At 42.9% G+C, this 11967-nt stretch overlaps 1 long non-coding RNA gene across 1 annotated transcript; it reads left to right on the top strand.

Moving 5' to 3' along the window:
- The first annotated feature begins 8747 nt into the window (after nt 1–8747).
- LOC307036871 lies at nt 8748–11967 on the top strand. Its single transcript, XR_013807502.1, has 3 exons — nt 8748–8839; nt 9057–9167; nt 9448–11967. It is a non-coding gene; the product is annotated as an uncharacterized lncRNA (long non-coding RNA).

Below are 11967 nucleotides of genomic sequence, written 5' to 3'. Positions count from 1 at the left end.
TCTGTTGACCGTTTTGTCCATAGTTAGTATGTTTTGATTTTGTTTATTAAATATCCTGAAAACTATATTGCTTCAATATGGACTTTCTCTTCGAAAACGCGTCACAGTTTATAGCCAAGTTTAGCCTCTCTGCGACTCAAACGTAACTATGGACTGAGCCGCCACATTGAGTCAACAGAAAAAACGGTGATTCCCATCAGAGACCGAACTGGACGGACCAGCCGGCTTCCTAAGCTTACGGATCGCTTGGACGCTTCGGATAACGGACTTAACATTCTGTACCTTTGGAACCTTCGGACCATTTTTCCTTAATCGATATGGATTGGAGTAGCCAAGAGGACTCACTGATGGACACTCATTGACTGCAGCGCACAACAAGCTGAAAGCGGTTGGCACGATTATTTCCTTTCTTGTGTAAGGAAGTTTTGAATTGTGTGCTTGTTATGCCGTGAGCGGTGGAAGTTTTCAAATGGTTTGTTTTGCTGTGACGGCCTGGCCCCGCTGGTTTAAGTTTCATACCAGTGAACACTGTAGTGTTACTTTAAATGCTAAGGCACCACACATATTGCATCAAATATGAGTCACACAAACGATGGAATGGAAAAAAGGACTGTCAAGCTTACTAGTAAAGCCTTGTCTTGCAAAATCGAACAACTGCAAAAAGAATGTCAGTCAAACGTGCAGAAGATTAAAGGACGCACACAGGAAATCAAACATCTAATGAAAAATGATGAAAATGCAAAGGATGTTAAACTCAAACTGGACAAATTAATTCATCAATATGAAAATGCAAAAACAGCACATTGATCAGTTATTATGTTGCTTTCCGAAGACGACCTGGAAATACAAAATAACCGCTTTCAACAAATAACAAAACATAACATTGATTTTATGGAGGATGTACAACAATGGCTCTTGGAAGCTGGGAGGAGGCCCTTTCTGCAAACAGGTCATGTGACTGTCAATGAACCAATCGCTGCAAACACAGATATTCCTCTCATTCTACCAGACAAGGCACCTGCCAATGTACAGTAAAGGAGCAATTTGAATACACTGAGGCTCAGCCGGACGTTCTCTTTCCCCCGTCAAACATGAAGGCTACATCATGCACACAAGATGATATACAACCTGGTGACAGCATATCAAACATTGGTAGCAGAAAAAGCAGGCAAAGCTCAAGATCAAGAGTTTCCAGCACGGCATCTGCACACATACTGTAAAAGCTGATGCCGAAGTGGCAGCCATGAAAGTGCTCCATAAACTCCTAAAGGACAAACATGTCCTGGAAGCACAGGAGGAGGAATTGAGGAGTGAAAAGGAGCAAATGGAATTAGAAGTAAACATTGCTGCCACCATTGCAAAAATGAAAGTGTTAGCAGCCCCCAGGGGATCAGCTAATTGTTCTATATCATCCAATGGCATGCAGTCATATTTTGAAACGGGACAAAGGGAAATACAGTTTGTACCATTAAAACAACCAATCATAACCACCACAGACAGAGCTGTCACTAACATTGATACAGCTCCCCTAACACACACCCAATGCAGGCATCAGGAATCTAGATGAACATCTACAGTTGCAAGAAAATGTGAACCCTTTGGAACTACCTGGATTTCTGCATAAATTGGTCTTAAAATGTGTTCTGATCTTCATCTAAGTCACAACAATAGACAAACACAGTCTGCTTAAGCTAAAACCACACAAACAATTATATGTTTTTATGTTTTTATTGAACACACCATGTAGACATTCACAGTGCAGGGTGGAAAAAGTATGTGAACTCTTGGATTGAATAACTGGTTGACCCTCCTTTGGCAGCAATAACCTCAACCAAACGTTTCCTATAGTTGCATATCAGACCTGCACAACGGTCAGGAGGAGTTTTGGACCATTCCTCTTTACAAAACTGTTTCAGTTCAGCAATATTCTTGGGATGTCTGGTGTGAATCGCTGTCTTGAGGTCATGCCACAGCATCTCAATTGGGTTGAGGTCAGGACTCTGACTGGGCCACTCCAGAAGGCCTATTTTCTTCTGTTGAAGCCATTCTGTTGTTGATTTACTTCTGTGCTTTGGGTCGTTGTCCTGTTGCATCACCCATCTTCTGTTGAGCTTCAATTAGTGGACAGATGGCCTTAAGTTCTCCAGCAAAATGTCTTGATAAACTTGAAAATTTCTTTTTTTGTCGATGATGGCAATCTGTCCAAGCCCTGAGGCAGCAAAGCAGCCCCAAAGCATGATGCTCCCTCCACCATACTTCACAGTTGGGATGAGGTTTTGATGTTGGTGTGCTGTGCCTTTTTTTCTCCACACATAGCGTTGTGTGTTCCTTCCAAACAACTCAACTTTGGTTTAATCTTTCCACAGAATATTTTGCCAGTAGTGCTCTGGAACATCCAGGTGCTCTTTTGCAAACTTCTAAAGTGCAGCAATGTTTTTTCTGGACAGAAGTGGCTTCCTCCATTTTATGACTAACTTATGCAGAAATCCAGGTCATTCCAAAGGGTTCACATACTTTTTCTTGCAACTGTATATGTAACATCTCCAGATCCAGTAACTGCCACAAGCAACAGTGACAAGTGCAATATATTTTCAGTCTTGGAAAAACTAAATGAAATAACCGCTTTATTAATCCAGCAACAGTGTCTATCATCCATACCCGAGAAAGACATTCCAGTGTTTAATGGTAACCCACTTCAGTACCAAACATTTGTGAGATCTTTCTAATTCAATATTGAAAGCAAAAACAATAACCCCAGAGACTGCCTCTACTACCTGGAGCAATATACAACAGGACTGCCCAGAGACCTTGTACGGAGTTGCCAACATATGGCCTCAGACAGTGGATTCAGCAAGGCCAAATGGTTACTACAACAAAACTTTGGCAATGACCATAAAATTGCTACAGCATACATGGAAAGGGCTCTTTCATGGCCATTAATAAGGGCTGAGGACACAAGGGCTCTACAGGCATACACGGTCTACCTTAGAGGATGTTGCAATGCGATGGAAGATGTAAACTACACGTTTGAGCTCAACATTGCAGCAAACATGCTAGCCATTTTAAAGAAACTTCCATATAGGCTGAGGGATTTATGGAGAACTGTAGCATGTGACATCCAGGAAAAACACCACCAAAGTGCTGCATTCAAGGATATTGTGGAATTCCTTGAAAGGCAAGTAAAGATGGCTACAGATCCCATATTTGGGGACATTAAAGACCCCCCTCCCATAAGCAAAGACATAAGAAGGCCACAGCCTCATCCAAGAGGAAGCATCTTTGCAACCAATGTGAAAGTTACAGAAAATAAATATGACAGAAGCACTGTAGAGAAATGGATTGTGTCTGCTGTGAAAAACTGCTTTTATTTGAGATGTGAACATGCTCTGGAGATGTGTCCACAGTTAGAAAGGAGGACACATCATGAAAAAAATCACATTTCTCAAAGAAAAAGGTATTTGTTTCTGCTGCCTGTGTAAGGGACACATATGTAGAAACAGCAGGAAACGAACGAGGTGCAACATATGCAATTTAAATCATCCCAGAATGTTGCACATCTACCAACAAAGAAAGGAAATGGAAAATGAGCAGGAGGAAATGGAAGAAGCATCTGCAAACACTGCTGAAGCCTCAATTCAGACAGGTGGCCTTACATACTGTAGTATCAGTCCAAGTTAAAGCCAAAAAGGGGAACACAACAGTGCATACCTATGCATTTCTTGACCCAGGCAGCACTGCTTCGTTTTGCACATTAGGGCTTATGAACAAACTTAACCTCCAAGGAAGAAGGTCAAACTTTCTGCTGAGAACTATGGGTCAAAGGAAGGTCATTGAAACCAGCATTGTGTCAGGCCTAGAGATTGCTGGACTGGATAACAGCGACTTTTGTGATCTACCCGGCATATACACTCAGAAGACTATGCCCGTGCACAAAGGAAACATTCCACATCAAAACGACATCAATCAATGGTTGCATTTGAGGGATGTTTGTCTACCTAAAATGTAGTTGCTGATTGGTTCAGATGTTCCAAAGGCCCTTGAACCAATTGATGTAATCAGGAGTGTGGGGATGGACCTTATGCCGTAAAAACCATGCTCGGATGGACAGTTAATGAACCATTAGGACAGGGGTGGGGAACCTTTTTCCTCTCAAGGGCCATTTCAATTTTTTCAACATCCTCCGAGGGCCGTACAAATTATTGACCTCTTCTTAAAAATACTAAAATCACAGCCCATTCATTTCGCCTTTCTTTCATGCTGTGCAAAGAAAAAGCAACCTCTTAATCCAGATATCTTACCATGACTCGTGCATGCATTCACAACGTGATCATGCCACACCGTGCACGTGAATTTCACGTGCAATGTGTGGCATGACCACCAAAACAGAAATTATATGGACACAAGATATGTGCAAATGTATTTAGTTTCCTATCCATATGGACGTGATTTAAGTGGGGGGGGGGACCTAACCTCCTCCAGGGGGGTCCGGGGGGCATGCTCCCCCGGGAAGATTTTGTTTTAGTTAAAAGCATCAATCTGGTGCACTTTGAGAGCAACATTAGGAGATCTATGGATAGCTCTCTCAACATCCATATGAAACAGAACTGTAAGCAGATTTATCTTTCTTCATGGATATTTTACAAATCACTCCTTTCAAACTGTATTCTTGTTTATTAATAACAACTTTTATTTACTGTCATATAGTATTTTATACCTGTTTAATTTATTCTCTTGTTTTTTTTATAACTATAATGATCATATAAAAATGTGCCTTTACCTCACTGGTTGGAGAAAAAACTTCTTATATTTGTTAGCATAGCTAGCTAACCAGATGCTAATAACAACAACGTTATTGACTGTATGATCAGTATGACAGATGAACAGATCGCCACTGGGCTTTCTAATAAAGACACAGCCACGAAAAAACTGCGGCATGTGTACGGCTCCTTATGGGTACTGCTATTTTTGGAAGTGCTGAAGCGACGTTCTGATGCTCTCCGTCAGAACTGCACCCCTGTCAGACGAGACATATACCACGTGATGACACGTAAGGCTCGTGTTGTGTTCAAGGACCCTGACCTTGGCCAGGAAAAACAGGCACTGGCTTATTTTTTTTTTTTTGCGGTCTAGATTTCTTTAATTTTTTTCTTTTTTGCTCGTGCTTATAAATTACCTCGAGGGCCGTACCAAATTGTCTCGCGGGCCGTATACGGCCCGGGGGCCGGAGGTTCCCCACCCCTGCATTAGGAGGATGTCCTGATGATACTCAGGACAAAACTTCAATAAGTGTAAACAGAACATCAGTTGTGCAACTTGACAATCTGTGGGCATGGCCGTATCCAGGGCTTAATTTGAGCCGGAACACGCCGGAACATGTTCCGGCACCTCTGAAATTGGATCCGGAACCTTTTTTATTGGATCCGCCACCTCCCGTGTCACTATGAAAAAAAAAAACGCCAAAAAAAAAAAACGACTGTTTGTTCGGTGTTCAATGTTGTTATATGTCTTGTTAGTGTTTATTCCCCATTGAAGTTCCTCAAAAATCTTGTGTTTGCCTTTTTGATGCGTTTACATTTTTAAGGTTTTTAGCGGGAGAGGGGGGGAGGGGGGAGACTAGAGGTGTGACACATAGCCTACGCTTGCGCTGGTTGAATACATAACAGTTAGCTTCGTGTCTACAATGTCAAAAAGACAACAAACTTTACTTAACTTTTTCAAAGTCAGTGACCAGCAGTCAGATCCAAAACGATCAAAAATAGTTTCCGAAAATCATGAGTGTGAAGACCACGGTGGACAGAGCAGTAGTATGCAGCCTACCATCGATGCTGCTAATGCACCTGTCGTTAGAGGGGATATTAGCGACCCCCACGGGGAAGGAGATGAAGGGGACGAGACGGATGATGTGAACTTGGAATCTGCGAGAGATAGTGATGGCGATGAAGCAGGTATTGTCAGGGACACTCACGATGGGCAAATCTGGACAGATGCCCAGTTTACACAAAAAAAAAAAAGTTATCCATGGCTGACAATGGAAACCACTGGACTGGGCTGTGCCATTTGCAAACAAGTGGGATCACTGGGTCCGGAAAAAACTGCAGGTGTGAAACTTGCAAAAGAATGGATCTCGGGCTCGGTGACATCATCTGCGCCCAATTTTTTTAAAAAGCAAAGAGCCTTAAGGAAAAAGGTTTTTGAGCATGGGAATACCAAAGCACACGCAATGGCATCAACTATTTTGGATAAGGCAAAGGCAAATGTATTTGTTAACACAGTAGTCAATGCCCAAAATGACCAGGTGCAAACGACTGCCAGAATCTTTCGCACAGCTTACAAGGAGGCCAAGCGTCATAGGCTATCTTATGGATTTGAACATGAGATAGACTGTCAGGAAATGAATGGTGTGGAAATGGGGAGGATTCTCCACTCAAACGTCGCATGTTCTCATATACAACAGCACATTGCAACTGACATGAAAAAAAAACTGCTTGAAAGGATTGTCACTTGCGCTCCAAAAATCGGACTCATGCTGGACGAGGCCACAGGGTTGAATAAAAAGAGCGCATTAATCGTGTATTTACGAGTGCAGTTGCCAGAGATGGATTCACCCGAGAACATTTTCTTTGAGCTCGTGGAGTTGTGTGATTTTGGTGCAGAAGGCATTGCCCGCAAACTGCTGGATGCCTTACAGCACGCCAAGTTAGACGAGGCCTTCCTCTCAAAAACTCTCGTCGGTCTCACATGGGACGGTGCGTCAGTGATGCTCGGGCGCCACAGTGGGGTGGCAGCTCGACTCAAAAATCTCTTCCCAAACATCATGGTGTGGCACTGCTCTGCGCATCGACTTGAGCTTGCAGTTGGTGATGTGATGAAAGAGATGGGGGCTATGAATCATTTCAAGATCTTCATGGATAAGCTTTACACACTTTACAGCACATCAAACAAAAACCGGCTGGAGCTCAAAGAGTGTGCTGACGGTCTGAACATTCAATTTTGCAAAATTGGCCGGGTGTTAGACAACAGGTGGGTTGCATCCAGTCTCAGAACAGTCGAAGCTGTGTGGAAAAGTTTTGCTGCCCTCAACACACATTTTACACACGCAGCGGAGGATTCTGCTCGCGGGAGCACATCTCGGGAAAGCTACCATGGCTTGGCAAAGCGCCTTTCATCCCATGCCTTTGTTTCCAATCTAGGACTTATGTTTGACGCACTGCAAGAATTGTCAGAGCTATCTCTCGAGCTCCAAAATCTAGAATGCAATATCATAACGGCTCATAAAGCCATTTGCCGACAGATCAGGGTGTTCGAGGCTATTTCTGAGCGGCCCGGACGACACAGCCTATTAAGCCAGCGCGGGGTCGAGGAAAACACCTTTCAGGGAGTACCCCTTCATGCAGGTCGGCTCACTGACAGAACCCTGGACCAGAGGACGTTTTTTGGGAGTCTGGCAAGAAACTTGGAGAAACGCATGCTATCACTTGGGGGAGACCAATCAGGATACAACAAGCTAATTGAGGATTTAAAAGTGATTTATCCACAATATTGGCCACAGGATCGTGACGCAGACGCGCTGTTTGGAGAGAGTGAAGTTGAGACGCTCTGCCAGTAGTTTTGCATCGAAAGCCCGCGGAGGGTCATCAGGGCATTCAGGGAATACCGTGACAATGATGGGACATTCACCCCAGATGAACTGAAAGACCTCTTGGCTGCGGTCAACACGATCCCCATCTCAAGTGCTCAGTGTGAGAGGGGCTTTTCCCAGATGAACCTAATCTGTTCAGAAAACAGGGCGTCTCTTCTCCCCTCAACGATCTCCTCCCTACTCTTCCTTTGCGTTGTCGGCCCGCCACTTACCCGGTTCAACCCCGTTCCATATGTGAGGTCATGGATTGCAAAAGGACATCGAACTGCACTGGACACAAGGTGCAGAGACAGAAGCAGGAAAATGGAGGCCGGGGGCTCTATGGCTGCTGTATGGGCCGTTTTGGACAAATGATGGTAGGAATATATTTGTCCATGCTGTGTTTGATTATTGGGTGGTCTATGGTTTAATATGTCTGCAAATCTATATTGAAATCGTAACTTCGTAGAAATCGTAATTTTCCCACCTGTTGTTTTGTTTCTCCCGTTAATTTAACGGACAGATATAATTGCTGCTTGTTAAAATGTTGCAGTATATATATTTTTTACATTCCGCACTCATTTGGTGCAGTGTTACGTTGTTTTGTTTCTCCCGTTAATTTAACGGACAGATATAATTGCTGCTTGTTAAAATGTTGCAGTATATATATTTTTTACATTCCGCACTCATTTGGTGCAGTGTTACATCGTTCTGTAATCTGAAGGCTAACAGGCTACAAAAATAAAAATTGACCTGATGTAGAAACATCGTCTGTAAGTGTATTTGTTTGTTTGTTCCCTTACCTCTAACCCCCGTACTGAGCCGCCGGATCCACCCCCCCTCTGCGTTCCGGCACCTCCCACTTTACAAATTAAGCACTGGCCGTATCTACCATTGAGGTCAACAAGGTCCGGACCTCGGTAATTTTATTCGAGCTGTGTATACAAAACTTGTGAAATAATTGCACTAAACAGGATTCTTTGTAGTACTTCCATTCACTGACGATGGGGGCGCTGCATAACTACGTAGCCTCTGTTAAAGCAAACAGAAGAAGACGACATTTATATCAACAAACCACCGCAGCCTGGACTTGTATCGGAGCAGCGAAGGAGTGATGAAGTATCTAGAGATCTGAGTCCAGCGGGCTGCTTGTGTTTCTGTCCATCAGGACATCATAGGACCAGCAGATCCTGTGTGAACGCTCTACGTTAGTCAGTGGACGTACGACAACATGCACACTAACTTATATTGCAGCTATAGGCTATACTTTGGTTTAAATTGCATGAATAAACTAGTTAGAGAGCTAAAGTTAATTACATCATCCAATGTCAGAAGGATTACCTTTTAACAAACGTTGTGATGCTTTTCTTTCATTTCAATTTGAGTAAAACAATGGAGATATAACATTGTATTTTTTGTTCTTTTTACACTGACGCAGATATAATGAAAAGACTACGTCCATCGAAGCTCAGCTTTGGTAAGGAAGAGACAGGACAGGCAGAGAGAAAGAGAGAGAGAGAAAGTGATGGAAATCAGAGAGGAACTGCAGGTACAGTCACACAAAATAATGTAGGCTTAATAACCCCATCTATATCTATCTATAAATCTATAACAATAGTCTTCATTTATAGACAATAGGCATAATTGTAAAACAACATACATCTATTGCAGTTATGATGTCATAATAACATACAATTGTATAAAAGACCATTTGCTTACATCTTTGTTCTCTTTTGAGAATCAAACAAAACAGATTTAAATAAAAAAAATAATGCAAACAAACAAGTGAAATTAACTAAATGGCTGAATTGCTTTTAATTCACTGGCAGGAGCGACAAGTGAGAAGGAGCAAAAAGTGAACAACGAGGGAGAGATTGAACAAAGAGAAAGAGTAGAGGACAGAGAGAGTAATGAACAGGAAGAAGACAGAGAGACCAAAGAAGATGGAAGACAGGCTGCAGGTTATGGAAAGGAGAGAGACGTGGAAAATGAATGTTGACAATGTTTTTTGATCATTTTAGCCTCTTCTGCATGTCCAGATCATTAATAGTAACAATCAACTGATTCTTATGCATTACACTTTCAAAAATAATGTATGCTGCAGCCCACTGACATGGTTTGAAATCAATATATTATCCAATGTGTGACCCCCCCACAGGACTTAAAAAGAACTTAACTCGATCATGAAAATCACAAAAATCTCGGGGGGTGTCCCCCGAACCACCCTAACATATTTGGACCTCCGTATTTAGGAAATCCTGGATACGGCCCTGGCTGTGGGGAACAGCAATTTAAGACTGACTTTCCCGAATGTGGGAGAGACAACCAAGAACCTTCCAGGGAAGACCAACAGTTCTTGGATCTGGTTTCAAAATCTGCCCACCTAGTCAATGGACATTATTCTATTGGATTACCATTGAGAGAAAAGGAAATATGCATGCCCGACAATAAAGGTGTAGCTGAGCAACGCACTCTGAACCTTAAAAGAAGATTTAAGAGAGATCCTTCCTTTCATTCTGATTATACCAACTTTATGTCCGAGATGATATCTAAAGCCCACGCAGAGAAAGTACCGGTTCATTTCTTGGAACGTAGAGACGGCAAAAAATGGTATCTACCACATCACAGAGTTTTGCATCCACAAAAGAACAAACTTCGAGTAGTGTTTGACTGTGGAGCAACATTTCAGGGAGTTTCATTAAATTCTCAGCTCTTCCAGGGGCCGGATCTGACTAGTACCTTGCTGGGAGTTTTGTCTAGATTCCGTAAAGTACCTGTTGTCATCACTGCAGACATCGAAGCCATGTTTCACCGAGTGAAAGTTCCAAGTGAAGACCGTGAGTTGTTACAGTAACAGTCGGCATGTGTTGGCTGCCATACCTGAACTGGAGAGAGCAAAGGAAATACAAAATCTGGATTTGGACCATGACAATCTTCCAGTGGAGAAAGTGCTGGGTGTACAATGGTGCGTTCAGTCTGACGTCTTCAAGTTCAAAATCATCTTGAAAGATAGGCCGCTCACAAGAAGGGGGATTCTCTCAAGCGTCAGTTCAGTGTATGATCCCCTTGGAATATTGGCACCAGTTGTCCTCAGTGCAAAAAAGATCCTGCAAGATTTGTGTAGGGGAAAGCTTGGCTGGGATGACAAATTACCAGAATCTATCGTACAGGAGTGGATGAGTTGGACCCAAGACCTTCATAAGCTGGAAGACTTCAAGGTTGACAGAAGCTTCAAACCTACCGACTTTGGAACGGTGTCATCTGCTCAATTGCATAATTTCGCTGACGCTTGCGAAGAGGGTTATGGAACTGTAAGTTACCTGTTTCTGCGGAACAACTCTGGCCATTCACATTGTGAATTCGTAATGGGAAAGCCAGAGTGGCTCCGTTAAAACCAGCCACTATCCCTCGCATGGAGCTGACTGCCACTACCATGGCAAGCCGAATAGACACCATGTTAAGAAGGGAGCTACAGATGGAACTATCAGATTCTGTATTTTGGACAGACAGCACTTCCGTACTCAAATACATCAACAATAACACGTCAAGGTTCAGAACTTTTGTGGCCAATAGAGTTTCAGAAATTGCCAAAGTATCAAATGCACTACGGTGGAGATATGTTAACACCATAGACAATCCAGCAGACATGGCTTCACAAGGTTCGACTGTAAAATATTTTCTGAAGAAAGAAATCTGGTTGTCCGGAACTCAGTTTCTATTTCGACCTCAAGAAGAGTTGCCCCAAAACCCTGATGGATTGAAAGTAATCTCACTAAAGGACTCTGAAGTCAGGAGCATAACCATTAACTCTACTCAGATCATGTCCGAGGAAATGGATCCCATTCCCGTCAACCAATTAATCCACCACTTTTCCTCTTGGAATGGTTTAAAAAGTGTGCCAGCTAAAATCTTGCCTAGGGCAGCAAATTGGTCAGGGCCGGCCCTGATTAAAGAATATCTTCCCCTACTTCAAGAACGACAGAAATGGTCAAAAGTCAGACGCAACTTCACGCCAGGAGACATCGTGATCATTATGGATGACTCAGCGCCTCGGAACTCCTGGCTAACTGGAAAAGTTGCTGAGACCATCGTTGACAAAAAGGGACTTGTGCGTATGCTTCGGATCAAGACCAAGACTGGTTTCCTGAGCAGACCAATTAACAAAGTTATTTGTATTATTATTATTCGTTCACTTCTCCTTTGATTGTTTGTTGAGCACTTCCGGTAATTGTCACATGGGTGTGGTTTGGTTATATAAGTCACCTGTTTTATGTTGAGTGCAGATGACAGGGTGAGCTTGTGCTGTCATTTTTTCTGTTGACCGTTTTGTCCATAGTTACTATGTTTCG

The sequence above is a fragment of the Notothenia rossii genome, assembly GCF_949606895.1.
Source record: "Notothenia rossii genome assembly, chromosome: 4".
Classification (NCBI taxonomy): Eukaryota; Metazoa; Chordata; class Actinopteri; order Perciformes; family Nototheniidae; genus Notothenia; species Notothenia rossii.
This window is presented reverse-complemented; position numbering and strand designations above follow the sequence as displayed.